The sequence below is a fragment of the Podarcis raffonei genome, chromosome 16, assembly GCF_027172205.1.
Source record: "Podarcis raffonei isolate rPodRaf1 chromosome 16, rPodRaf1.pri, whole genome shotgun sequence".
Taxonomy (NCBI): Eukaryota; Metazoa; Chordata; class Lepidosauria; order Squamata; family Lacertidae; genus Podarcis; species Podarcis raffonei.
In genome coordinates this window covers 9,580,350-9,592,820 of record NC_070617.1, presented here as the reverse complement: position 1 = coordinate 9,592,820, position 12,471 = coordinate 9,580,350, and the positions used below count along the sequence as shown (strand labels likewise).

At 46.5% G+C, this 12,471-nt stretch overlaps 1 protein-coding gene across 1 annotated transcript in view; it reads right to left on the bottom strand.

Annotated features, from left to right (window-relative positions):
• SLC50A1 (solute carrier family 50 member 1) overlaps positions 1-12,471 on the bottom strand; it is a 266,552-nt gene that overhangs the window by 181,617 nt on the left and 72,464 nt on the right. The window lies entirely within an intron of this gene.

Below are 12,471 nucleotides of genomic sequence, written 5' to 3'. Positions count from 1 at the left end.
AGGGAGGCCAAGAGGCATAGTGTCAACTTACAGATTTGAAAATAAGGGACCAGCAGCCTTGGAAATAAGGGACCAGCAGCCAAAATAAGGGACCTGCAGCCTCACCTGTTCCAGGCACTCCAGTCTTCCTGTCCTCCTGCAGTCTGGTCAAACTCATGCTGGTAGCTTCGAGAACACTGTCCAACCAACTTTGTAACCAGAGGTTCAACTGAATAGAATCTGAATCACATGCACCACAAGGCCTATGCAGCCTCAACTTAAGATGGCTCCCCGGCCTGGCTTTGCACTGCAAAGTCTGCAGCAGCACGTGCAACAAAATGGCGTCCAGCATTCAAAAAACCCCTCAGCTTGCATTAACTAGCCACACACAAGGCATGCAAGCTCCACCCCCCAGTCGTTCTTAGACTTCTTATTGGGTGAGCAACACAGCCAAGCAACACAGTTGGAGCCTCCCTCCTCCCTGGCCGGCAGGGAGGGAGGGAGAGGAGCTGCTTCCTTTGAAATTTAAGGGACATCATTTAAGGGACATCCATCAATAAGGGACAGCAGCGGGACATGGCACTGGAATAAGGGACTGTCCCTTCAAATAAGGGACACTTGACAGCTGTCACAGGTGTCTCTCCCACCCGCTGCGACAAGCTCCCTTCCCCACTTGTCTCCCAGAACCAGAAGAGGCATGAAAAGAGTGGAGCAGAGGCTGGCTGCACGCAGGCGCAGTCTCCGATTGTTTGGAAAAAGCCCTGGGGAGTAGGAGACTTAACTGACGGCTGTGGAAAGGCAGGGATTTCAGTCCCGGCAACTGATTTTCACAGGGTAAGGCTACCGGAAATAAGCTGCTCTGCTTATTAGGCCTGACACTCAACCACATCTGTGGCGATCATGCTTTTGCTAATAAAGAGATAACTCCAACTTTGAACGGGACGCGGGTGGCGCTGTTGTCTAAACTACAGAGCCTAGAACTTGTGGATCAGAAGGTCGGCGGTTCGAATCCCCGCCATGGGGTGAGCTCCCGTTGCTCTGTCCCTGCTCCTGCCAACCTAGCAGTTTGAAAGCACCTCAAAGTGCAAGTAGATAAATAGGTAGAACTCTGGTGGGAAGGTAAACGGCGTTTCCGTGCGCTGCTCTGGTTCGCCAGAAGCGGCTTAGTCATGCTGGCCACATGACCCGGAAGCTGTACGCCGGCTCCCTTGGCCAATAAAGCGAGATGAGCGCCGCAACCCCAGAGTCGGTCATGACTGGACCTAATGGTCAGGGGTCCCTTTACCTTTACCTTCCAACTTTGAACAATGTGATTACTGACCAGCACACTCCTGTAAGTGGAGCAAGAACTGGGTGGGATGGGGTGGCAGAAACAGAAACATTCTCAGTGCCCAGAGATCCCCGAGTATCTGTGGGGCAGAAGGGAATGGAAAGCTGAAGGGGAATGGAATGGAGAATTGCCCTCAGACCAGCCCCTGTCTACCTTACAGGGTTGTTGGGAGAATGGCAGGTTGAAGACCACGTTGGCCATTTTGAGCTCCTTAGTGGAAAAGTCTGATGTGCTTGTAAGTAAAAAAACCTTTCTGACGCAGTAGAAGCCTGCGGACCACATTTCTGTCCCATACAACCACCTCTTGCCATTTCAAAAGGAATTACATGGCAAATTGCGGGTCATAAGATCATAAAGTAATAAGATCATACTGAGATGATAAAAAATGGTGAATGATCAAAAGGCTTCCAACAACTGGTGTGTAACAAGGCAACTGTCCCATATGTGCCAGGAAAAGTTTTCTTGGCAGGCTCCCAAATCACCACGAATGAGCCACGAATGACGCAGCCACGTTGCACAGGGCTGCAAATACTCTATCCACTGGCCAACTTTGCAAAATGTCTTCACAACCTTTTGCACAAAATCTGTACCCAGGAGCATGTGAAATAAATTCTGAAATCAGTAATTTTTTTACAGATTCAGCACCTTTGCCTGGTGTTCTGCTTAGCTTGCACAATTTATTCCCAATCATGGAGTGTTGCAATGAGCAGCGATGAGCAGAGAAATCAAGGGGGGTGTCCCCCTTCCTCCAGCAGGAAACCTGTTTCAAATCTCTGACTTCTAAGATTTTGACTGGCGTCACCCACGTGCTTTCCGAACCTATATTCCTCTCCATAAGGACTAGAAACTTGCTTGGAAAAAGGAAAAAGAAAGCCGGCCTTTTCAGAAAGCTGGTTATTGTGGGGTTTCCCCCCACCAGTGCCCCAGACCTCCAAGCTGGATAAAGTGCAATAGAATTAAAGCCTGTTTTGCCGTGCAAACGTTACAGGCATTTAAAAATACTAATATGATAATAACAACAGTGGCCATAAAGTGTTTTAGAAACTACCCTGTCCCCTCTTACTTGCCTTTCCCCTAAACTAAAAAGTCTCAAATGCTACAACCTTTCCTCATTGGACTTAGGTATCTCTCCTGAGAAAAGGAACCTAGGGACTTGCTTTCAATCCCCATCATCTTGAGGTAGAACGATGAGGACTAGAATCTTGCTTTATTTTTAGGGGAAGGACCATAACTCAGTGAGAGAGAGAGAGGGAGGGAGCATATGATTCGTACATCAAAGGTCCGAGCTTCAACTCCTGGCAACTAAGGTTGGGAGAAACCTTTGCCTGGAGAGCTGCTGCCAGTCAGTGTAGGCATTACTCAGCTCAATGGACCAGTGGTCTGACTGCATAAGACAGCTTCTGACGCTGATTTGTGGAATAGCGGGGGAGGGGGAAACGCCTCCAGTTTGCCTCTTGCAACGTGGTTTGAGGTGTTTTTTTCTTTCCTCAGTCAACCGTTCCAAGGCAGAGTCCTCGAGAATCTGCTGGGCAAACAATAAACGGAGGGAAAATGAGGAAACGAAACTTAATATTTCAACTGACTGCGAAAGTGATGGATGACACTTTCGAAAGAAAAGAATAAGATAGGTTTGTGTGCACAGAGAGAGATGGGAAGGGAACTGGCAGTGAGCCTCTCATTTACACACACACACCAATTTCCACTTTTTTTCCAGTCATGACTTGGGGAGCCAACTTCCTTTGATCCACACAATTCAGCCCTTGAGCCAATTTTGGGCTGTGTACACACCATACATTGAAAGCCCAGTTCTCCCTGCCTCGAAAAAATAAATCACAAAGAACATTTTTCATAATTTGAGATTGCGACAAGGACTAGAACCTGCAGAGCCTTTTTATATGAGTTGGCATTCCTTTATGCAGCGGAACCGTCATTTCCAAGAAAAGCTTGGCAGGTCTGGAACGACACTTGACAATTGAATAACACTCATGTTCTTTATTTGGACCTCGTTCTTTTAACCCATGCGCAACTCCTACTCACCCTGCAGGCCTATTTTATAGTTCGCCTTTCCTCTTTTCATTTTTGTCTGTTGTCACAACTGTTCCCCCTGTTTTATATACGTAGTAAAACGAAATTAAAAATCCTCACCCCCAAAAAAAAGAGAGTTAAAAAAAAAAGCGCTTCTGATACTCATTTTTCACCCTGTCAAATTTCTCCCCACAAAATCCTGCCAGTGCCTGGTGGAATCAGGGACAAAGAGGAGCAAGCAGGAACCATCAAAACTGGAATCCCAGTCAAATCCAGCCTGTGCGTAACTGGGTGAAACGGGCAAGGAGTCCATTAAACACAGAAAATGTGGGCTGGGAGGGCAATTAATTGAGTGCCAAGGGCTGGGTCTGTGGTGCAAAAATCACTGCCAGGAATTGGGGTAGGACAGGGTAAACAAGAATGAGAGCCCTTCTGGGAAATCCCCAAGCAGATGTTCCAATGTGACTGTCCCTGTTGTAGATTTTACATCGTCCTGCTTCCTTGAGTACCAGAGATGGGTGGTGCTGCCTGGTTAAGCTTCCTTTGGTTAAGAGAACACCGGGGAAACTTTTGAGGACTTTGCATTATTTGCTTTAGAATCATGGAAGGGATCATAAGGATCATTTACTCTATACCATATGTGGTGTGGGTGTAAGGTGGTAAGACAATTATGGAATGAAATACATGAGGAGATCAAAAAGATCCTCAAGAGCTCTATTTAAAAAACAAACAAACAGATAACCAATATCTCTATTCTTTATCTACTTTGTAGCACTTCATATATTCCTCCTTACAAAACTTATTGTAGTCCTACTAGCGTAATTTGTTGGTTACAATTGCTTTTCAAATAGTTCATATACTTCTTCCAATCTTCTGTAAATCTCCGGTCCCGCAGGTTTCGAATCCTTCCTGTCATTTTGTCCAATTCTGCATAGTCCATTATTTTTGTCTGCCATTCTTCTTTCATCGGAATTTCTTCTTGTTTCTATTTCTGGGCTAACCATACTCCTGCTGAAGTTGTTGCATATAAAAACTATTTAACATCTTGCCTATTAATGTCCTGACCTATAATACCAAGAAAAAATGCTTCTGGTTTTTTTTTTAAATGTATATTTCAACATCTTTTTCATCTCATTATATATCATTTCCCAGAAGTTCTTTACTTTTTTACATTCCCACCACATATGATAAAATGTTGCTTCTTTTTCTTTACATTTCCAACATTTATTATTTATCTTATACATTTTAGCGAATTTCACTGGTGTAATATACCATCTATACATCATTTTCATCATATTCTCTTTCAAAGCATTACAGGCTGTAAATTTTATCCTTTCATTCACAACCTTTCCCATTCTTCAAGCTGTATATTACCGTTTTTTTCGCTCCATAAGATGCACTTTTTTCTTCCTAAAAAGTATGGGGAAATGTCTGTGCATCTTATGGAGCAAATGCGTGGTCCCTGGAGTGGAATTGCCCAGGGGAGAAAAGCAGATCATGCTTTTTTTTCCTTCTTTTTTTTTTGAAAGAGGGAAGTGAGTGTTGAAACAAAGCAGCTGATTGCAAGCAATTGGAAGTGAGATAAGGGACGCTAGCAATAAAGGAGGCTGCCTGGGAGGGGGGAGGTAAAGACAGCAAACTTGCAAGGAGAGGAGACAGGAAGACTAAAGCAACGAGGAGAGAAATTAGAAGAAAAGGAGGAGCAAAAAACTGCTCCAGCTAAGGAAAAGACACTAAGGCAAACAAGAGGGAAGGGAGTGTTGAAAGGAAGCAGCTGATCAGTAAGGAATCAGGAGAGAGATAAGGGATGCTAGCGATAAAGGAGGCTGCCTGAGAGCGGGGAGGTAAACGCCCATGGATCCTCAGGATTTTTACATTGGATCACCCCAAATACACCCCAGGTTCACCATCAGATCACACAGCATATCCATGGCTACAGCCTGCACCAAAAAAATCACACCCCCACTGTTTCCTAGGGCTGCAGTGGTGCAAAAACGTGGTTACAAAGCACGGGTCCACATGGATCCTCAGGATTTTTGCACTGGGCTACCCCAAACTCACCATCAAATCACATGTCCGTGGCCACAGCATGAACCACAAAAATCATTTTGTTCAGAATAATTTTTTTCTTGTTTTCCTCCTCTAAAAATGGCGGCTAACAGATTGAGGTTCAATCCTGACAAGACAGAAGTACTGTTTTTGGGGGACAGGAGGCGGGCAGGTGTGGAGGATCCCCTGGTCCTGAATGGGGTAACTGTGCCCCTGAAGGACCAGGTGTGCAGCCTGGGAGTCATTTTGGACTCACAGCTGTCCATGGAGGCACAGGTCAAATCTGTATCCAGGGCAGCTGCTTACCAGCTCCATCTGGTACGTAGGCTGAGACCCTATCTGCCCGCAGACTGTCTCGCCAGAGTGGTACATGCTCTGGTTATCTCCCACTTGGACTACTGCAATGCGCTCTACGTGGGGCTACCTTTGAAGGTGATTCGGAAACTACAACTAATCCAGAATGCGGCAGCTAGACTGGTGACTGGGAGCGGCCGCCGAGGCCATATAACACCGGTCCTGAAAACGTACATTGGCTCCCAGTACATTTCCGAGCACAATTCAAAGTGTTGGTGCTGACCTTTAAAGCCCTAAACGGCCTCGGTCCAGTATATCTGAAGAAGCGTCTCCTCCCCCATCGTTCTGCCCGGACACTGAGGTCCAGCTCCGAGGGCCTTCTGGCGGTTCCCTCACTGCGAGAGGCCAAGTTACAGGGAACCAGGCAGAGGGCCTTCTCGGTAGTGGCGCCCGCCCTGTGGAACGCCCTCCCATCAGATGTCAAAGCGATAAACATCTACCTGACATTCAGAAGACATCTGAAGGCAGCCCTGTTCAGGGAAGTTTTTAATATGTGAAATTTTAGTGTATCTTTCATCTTTGTTGGAAGCCGCCCAGAGTGGCTGGGGAAACCCAGCCAGATGGGCGGGGTACAAATAATAAATTATTATTATTATTATTATTATTATTATTATTATTATTATTATTATAAAAACTAGGTGCGTCTTATGGTTAGGTGAGAAAAATACAGTATATATTAAACCTTCTTCCAATGCCGTTGGACTCCAGATCCCACCAGTCCCAGCCAGCATGGCCAATGGTTAGAGATGATGGGAGCTGCAACAACCATGGAAAGCCAGAGCTAAGCTCCATCAAGCCATGCACCCTGTTTCCAACAGAGGACAGCCGGATGCTTCTAGGCTACTCGCAAACAAGGCATGAAGGCCACAGGCCTCCCTCTGTCGTTTGTCCATTCTGCCACCTCCAACTTTACTTGCAAGGTAGACTGTCCCTGTTGCTGGAGGTTCTTGGGTGAACAACCTGCTAAGACATCCTGCGCTTCCTAATTGGGCGATATTTTTATTTCTTCCTTAAAGCAGTCCTCAGGGATAAGAAAACACAGTAGCCGGTATTGTATGGACAAGGAAACGGGAACGAAAAATGCTCAGGGTGGGAGGAAGCGAGATCCGGGGCTGGCTTGCTTTCGTTCCGCGGTTTCCCAAGGCAACAATGAAAGCAAACATTCCCTTTTTTTATATTATGTAAGCAATGGGGGCGGGGGCAGCGGTTTGGCAATAGGAAAGTGTATTTGTGTAAAGTAAATAATAATGAACAATAGGGTTGCCAATTTGCTTATTTGGCATGAGCGCTGATGCATTAAATCGACCGGTGGTTGATTAGGGTCAAGGGAAAAAGCAAGCAACTGACTTCTTGAATTCTTTGATGGGAAGGACTGCAGCTGAGCAGCGGAACATCTACTTGGCATGCAGACGGTCCCAGGTTCAAATCCTGACATATTGTGGCTAGGTATAAGGCAGCTTCCTGTTTCAGCCAGCCCTTTAATCCAGAGTCATGAGGACTAGAACCTGACTTTATTTCTCACTTTGCAGCTCAGTGGCAGAGAACCAGTTTTGCATGTAGCGAGTTCCAGGCTCAACCGCTGACATCCCCAGTTTTAAAAGGATAGGGCAGACTTCTTTCTGCCCATCACTCTGCAGAGGTGCTGCCAGTCAGAGTAAGCTATACTGGGTTTGATGGGCAATTGGTTAAACCTGGTACAAAGTAGCTGCCTAAGTTCTTCCCTCACCACCCTGGCCTTGATCTTGCTGTTAACGGAGTGACTGGAATAAAGCAGATGGGAGTTGAGAGAGAGAGAAACTGGATCACACTTTACTGAAGTAAAGTGAACAAAACAGTATATAAATATGCAGAAGGAGAGATCTTCTTTCTTAGGGTTCAGGCCTAGTCCAGGGCAGGGTTAGTAGCCAATCAGAACTCAAGCACTGCATTCTGGCTGGTTGCTAGGAAACACCTCCTCCTCCTCCTCCTTCACCACCCCTCTTGGCTCACTGTCTTTCAACGGAATTAACCCTTTAGTTGCTAACCGCAGGATCCCTGCTGTTATATTCCCAACATCTGCAACCTTAGCGACAAGCCAATTAACAGGAAGGATTCGAAACCTGCGGGACCAGAGATTATTAGAAGACTGGAGTAAAGATACGAACTATTTGAAAAGTAATTGTAATGAACAGATTACGCTAGTAGGACTGCAAGAAGTTTTGTAAGGAGGACTATCTGAAATATGGCAAGAAAGACTATGAGGAGAATTATTAGTTAATGATAATTAATAGTAATAGAGAAATTAAGAAATGCAGAATAAGTGATAAAGAAGGGAAAACCATCAGAGGTGTTGACGGAAGTCTAAAACATTGTATAAAATAAGAAGTTACGTTATATGATTGTTGGCAATGATGTTAAAAAAACCAATAAATGTGTGTGTGTGTGTGTGTGTGTGTGTGTGTAAACCTTAGCAACAAGCCTTGCTGCACCCACTCAAGAATCAAACCAGCCACGAGTGCCTGTCTCTCTCGACACTCAAAAAAACATACAAAGGGCTGAGGCACTCAACGCCAGGAAGATGAAGTGCACTCAAGTCATTCTTTTCAGCGATACCCTCTTGAAATCCTGTTCTTTTTTAATGTTTGCAAAATCAGACTTCCCTGGTTTGTTTAATCCAGGCTGGGGAAGCTTTTTCGGTCCTCCTAATTCACTGTTGCTTACACTGACTGGCAGAGGCTCTCCTGGCTTTCGGGCAGGGAATATTCCCAGCTCTACCTGGAAATGCCACTGGGGATCCAAAATGGGACCTTCTGCATGCCAGGCAAGTGTCCTGCTACGAGCTTCGGCCATCTCTCCAGAAATAAAGAGCCCAGTCTTCATGCCTGTTATGTACTGAAGTTGTTGATTGACTCCGCTCTCTGCCTGGTTCCAGTGGTAGAACGCATGGCGGGCAGCAATCTTGGGCGGCTTTGGCGCGTAGTGGTTGTGGAGCTTCTCTTGAATCGTGTCCCACGGTGTTGCCTGGACTGCTACAGGCGCAACCAATGCTCGGGCCGTCTCAAACACCTCAGGCCCACAGAGGCTGAGGAATAGGCCCCGCTTCCGCTCCTGTGATACTTCTGTCAGCTCGTTGGCTTGGAGGTAGCAGTCAAACCAAGCGAGGTAGGAGTCCCATGATTCAGGGGCTGGCGCAAACGGCGGTAGAGGCACAAGTGAAGCCATGATTCCGATGCCGGCGTGAAGGGCGATGGATGGAACACAGTGCTCTAGCCAGAACGGTCAGCTCTGAATTGGTTCTGTTCAGTGATTTCGCTCGGTGTTTCAACTCAGTGATTCAGCTCCGCTCAGAGGGTGGCTGCATCTGGCTGGGCTCTGTTGTCCATCCATCCCACCTTCGTCGCCAGTGTTAAGTTGTGGGTGAACATATCAGACGACACAGCGATTCTTCAGACAGCTCTTGTTTATTCACAGGCCAGAACAGAACTGAACTGAAGGGTTCAGCCAGCCTGCTTAGATAGAGCTCCACTACAACACAACAGTAACAACTTTCTGTAACTATCCAATCACTGAACGTCACTTTCGATCCCTTTTTGCATATGTGGACCTGAACTATCTACAATATCCCCCTGCTGGCCCAGGGTGAGAACTTCAGTACATAACAATGCCCTTGGTCAAATGGCTGGTTTTAAATAGGGCAATAAGGAATGTATGTCTAAAGTATAATACAAAAAATTATTAAGGAATTATAGACATTTATAGAATGTATATAGGGACGTGGGTGGCGCTGTGGGTTAAACCACAGAGCCTAGGACTTGCTGATCAGAAGGTCGGCGGTTCGAATCCCCGCGACGGGGTGAGCTCCCATTGCTCGGTCCCTGCTCCTGCCAACCTAGCAGTTTGAAAGCACGTCAAAGTGCAAGTAGATAAATAGGTACCGCTCCAGCGGGAAGGTAAACGGCGTTTCCATGCACTGTTCTGGTTCGCCAGAAGCAGCTTAGTCCAGCTGGCCACATGACCCAGAAGCTGTCTGTGGACAAATGCCGGCTCCCTCGGCCAATAAAGCGAGATGAGCGCCGCAACCCCAGAGTCGGTCACGACTGGACCTAATGGTCAGGGGTCCCTTTACCTTTACTTTACAGAATGTATATATAGTAATCACGCTTAAGTAAGAGCAATGTAGAGAAGCCAGAAGAGGGGTGGAGGGAAGTTAATTCGGATAAGATATAGATTGAAAGGAGAATAATATTGTTAAGCTGTATTGTGTTTGAGATATTTGGAAAAAAAGTAATAAAAATTATTTGGGGGGGGACACGACAAGAAGGTCCCAGGTTCAATCGCTCGCATCTCCCGGTAGGGCTGGGGATTGACCCCTTCATGAAACCCTGCAGAGCAGCAGCTGCCAGTTGGTGCGGACAATACTGAGCTAAGATAGACCCCAGAGGTCTGGCTGTGTAAGGCAGCTCCCTATTATATTACAGCATTACACCTTGTGATCTAACCAAATGTTTACAAGAAACGTTATGAGTTTTATTTCAGTCCTGTGAGTGTCTTTATTTATGTACAGTTTTCTCTAAGTATACCATCAATTTGGACCATTCTTTTTTGGAATTTCTCATCATCCTGCTGTCGGATTCTTCCAGTTAGCCTGGCTATTTCTGCATACTCCAATACTTTCTGCTGCCATTCTTCAATTGTCGGAATATCCTGTTGTTTCCATCTCTGTGAGAGGAGTAGTCTTCCTGCTGTTGTGGCATATAGGAAGAATTTCTGATCTTGAACCTGAGACCTTCTGCATGCAAAGCAGATGCTCTACCCCTGAACTACAGACTTTCCCCGCTACTACATCGGAGCATAAGGGATGCAGGTGGCGCTGTGGGTTAAACCACAGAGCCTAGGACTTGCTGATCAGAAGGTCGGCAGTTCGAATCCCCTTGACGGGGTGAGCTCCCGTTGCTCGGTCCCTCCTCCTGCCAACCTAGCAGTTCAAAAGCACGTCAAAGTGCAAGTAGATAAATAGGTACTGCTCCGGCGGGAAGGTAAACAGTGTTTCCGTGCGCTGCTCTGCTTCGCCAGAGTCCTGCTGGCCACATGACCCGGAAGCTGTACGCCGGCTCCCTCGGCCAGTAAAGCGAGATGAGCGCTGCAACCCAAGTCGGCCACAACTGGACCTAATGGTCAGGGGTCCCTTTACCTTTACATCGGAACATGCTGGTTCATCAAAGGCAGAGGAACTTTTTCAGCACAAGAGCCATGTTGCAGCATGGACCACCTTCCTGGGGACACATGTGGGCGGGGCCAGAGGCAAACAGAGGCGGAGCTTACCTTTCCTACAGGAAGATGCATTCCAGTAGGGCTGCCATACATCCAGAATACGGCAGTCTGAAACAGTAGACATCGCTGCAGTGTCCAGGAAATTCTTTTTGGGTGAATTTCCTTAAGAATAGCTCTAGAACTTCACTATTATTATTTTGAGATTTATTTATTTTTTTAAAAAAAGCTAAGCAACTTTGGTTAAAATTTTAAAAAAGCTCTAAAACTTTTCACTTACTGTTATTGTTTTGCGTGTTATAATGATATGTATTATTGTGTTTTCTTCTTGCTCAGTGACCCTTGATGGTTGGTGGCTACCAGGAGACAATAATAAAATAAATAAATAAATAAATAAATAAATAAATAATTACTACTACTACTACTACTACTACTACTACTACTACTGCTACTACTAGACAGTAGGCTTTGTTCAGATCATGGATGAGGCAGACTCTAGCAAATGAAAGGGCATGCCATAATAATGGAGCCTAGCCCTTAAGATGTTACCAGACTTCCTTCTTTCGTTGTTGCATTTGCAAACAGAAAACACTGCAGAAATGCCATGACCTCTCTGCAACCCTCACTCTGCAGGTATGAGCCTGCAAAAGGCTGCCCTGTGGAAACTCCCTCAAGTCACAACAAAACTAGCAATTAATTATTGGCTGGAACAGCATAAACTTAAATATCTCTGTTCCTAGTGCTGCAGTGCCCTCTGCTGGCTATTGCCAGAACCAAACACCTGTTGAAAGAACTGAGCGGCCCAGGGACAGTTCTGAGGGCCGCATAGAGAGGCACAGAGGGCCTGAGGCTCTTGCTCCCTCCTAACTTACATGCCCTTTTATTCTCAGACATGTGCAGGAGAAGGACCCACTAGATCACGTCTGCATATGCCAGAAGGATCTGCCCATCTCTACCTAAAGGTAAAGGTAAAGGGACGCCTGACCATTAGGTCCAGTCGTGACCGACTCTGGGGTTGTGGCACTCATCTCGCTTTGCTGGCCGAGGGAGCCAGCGTACAGCTTCCGGGTCATGTGGCCAGCATGACTAAGCTGCTTCTGGCGAACCAGAGCAGGGCACGGAAACGCCGTTTACCTTCCCGCTGGAGCAGTACCTATTTATCTACTTGCACTTTGACGTGCTTTCGAACTGCTAGGTGGCAGGAGCAGGGACCAAGCAACGGGAGCTCACCCCATTGCGGGGATTCAAACCGCCAATGTTCTGATCGGCAAGTCCTAGGATCTGTGGTTTAACCCACAGCGCCACCCGCATCCCCGCATCATCTCTACCTAGGCAGTCCTTAATGGTGGCTGAAAGTGACTCACCTTCCTTTCTTTTGGGGGGTGGGTAGCAGCTATCAGGGAGTGGGGGTGTCCTGCAGGGATGTCCGTTCTCCTTACACACTGACAAGCAAAAGAAAACCCGGCATTGCAACTTAGAATCATAGT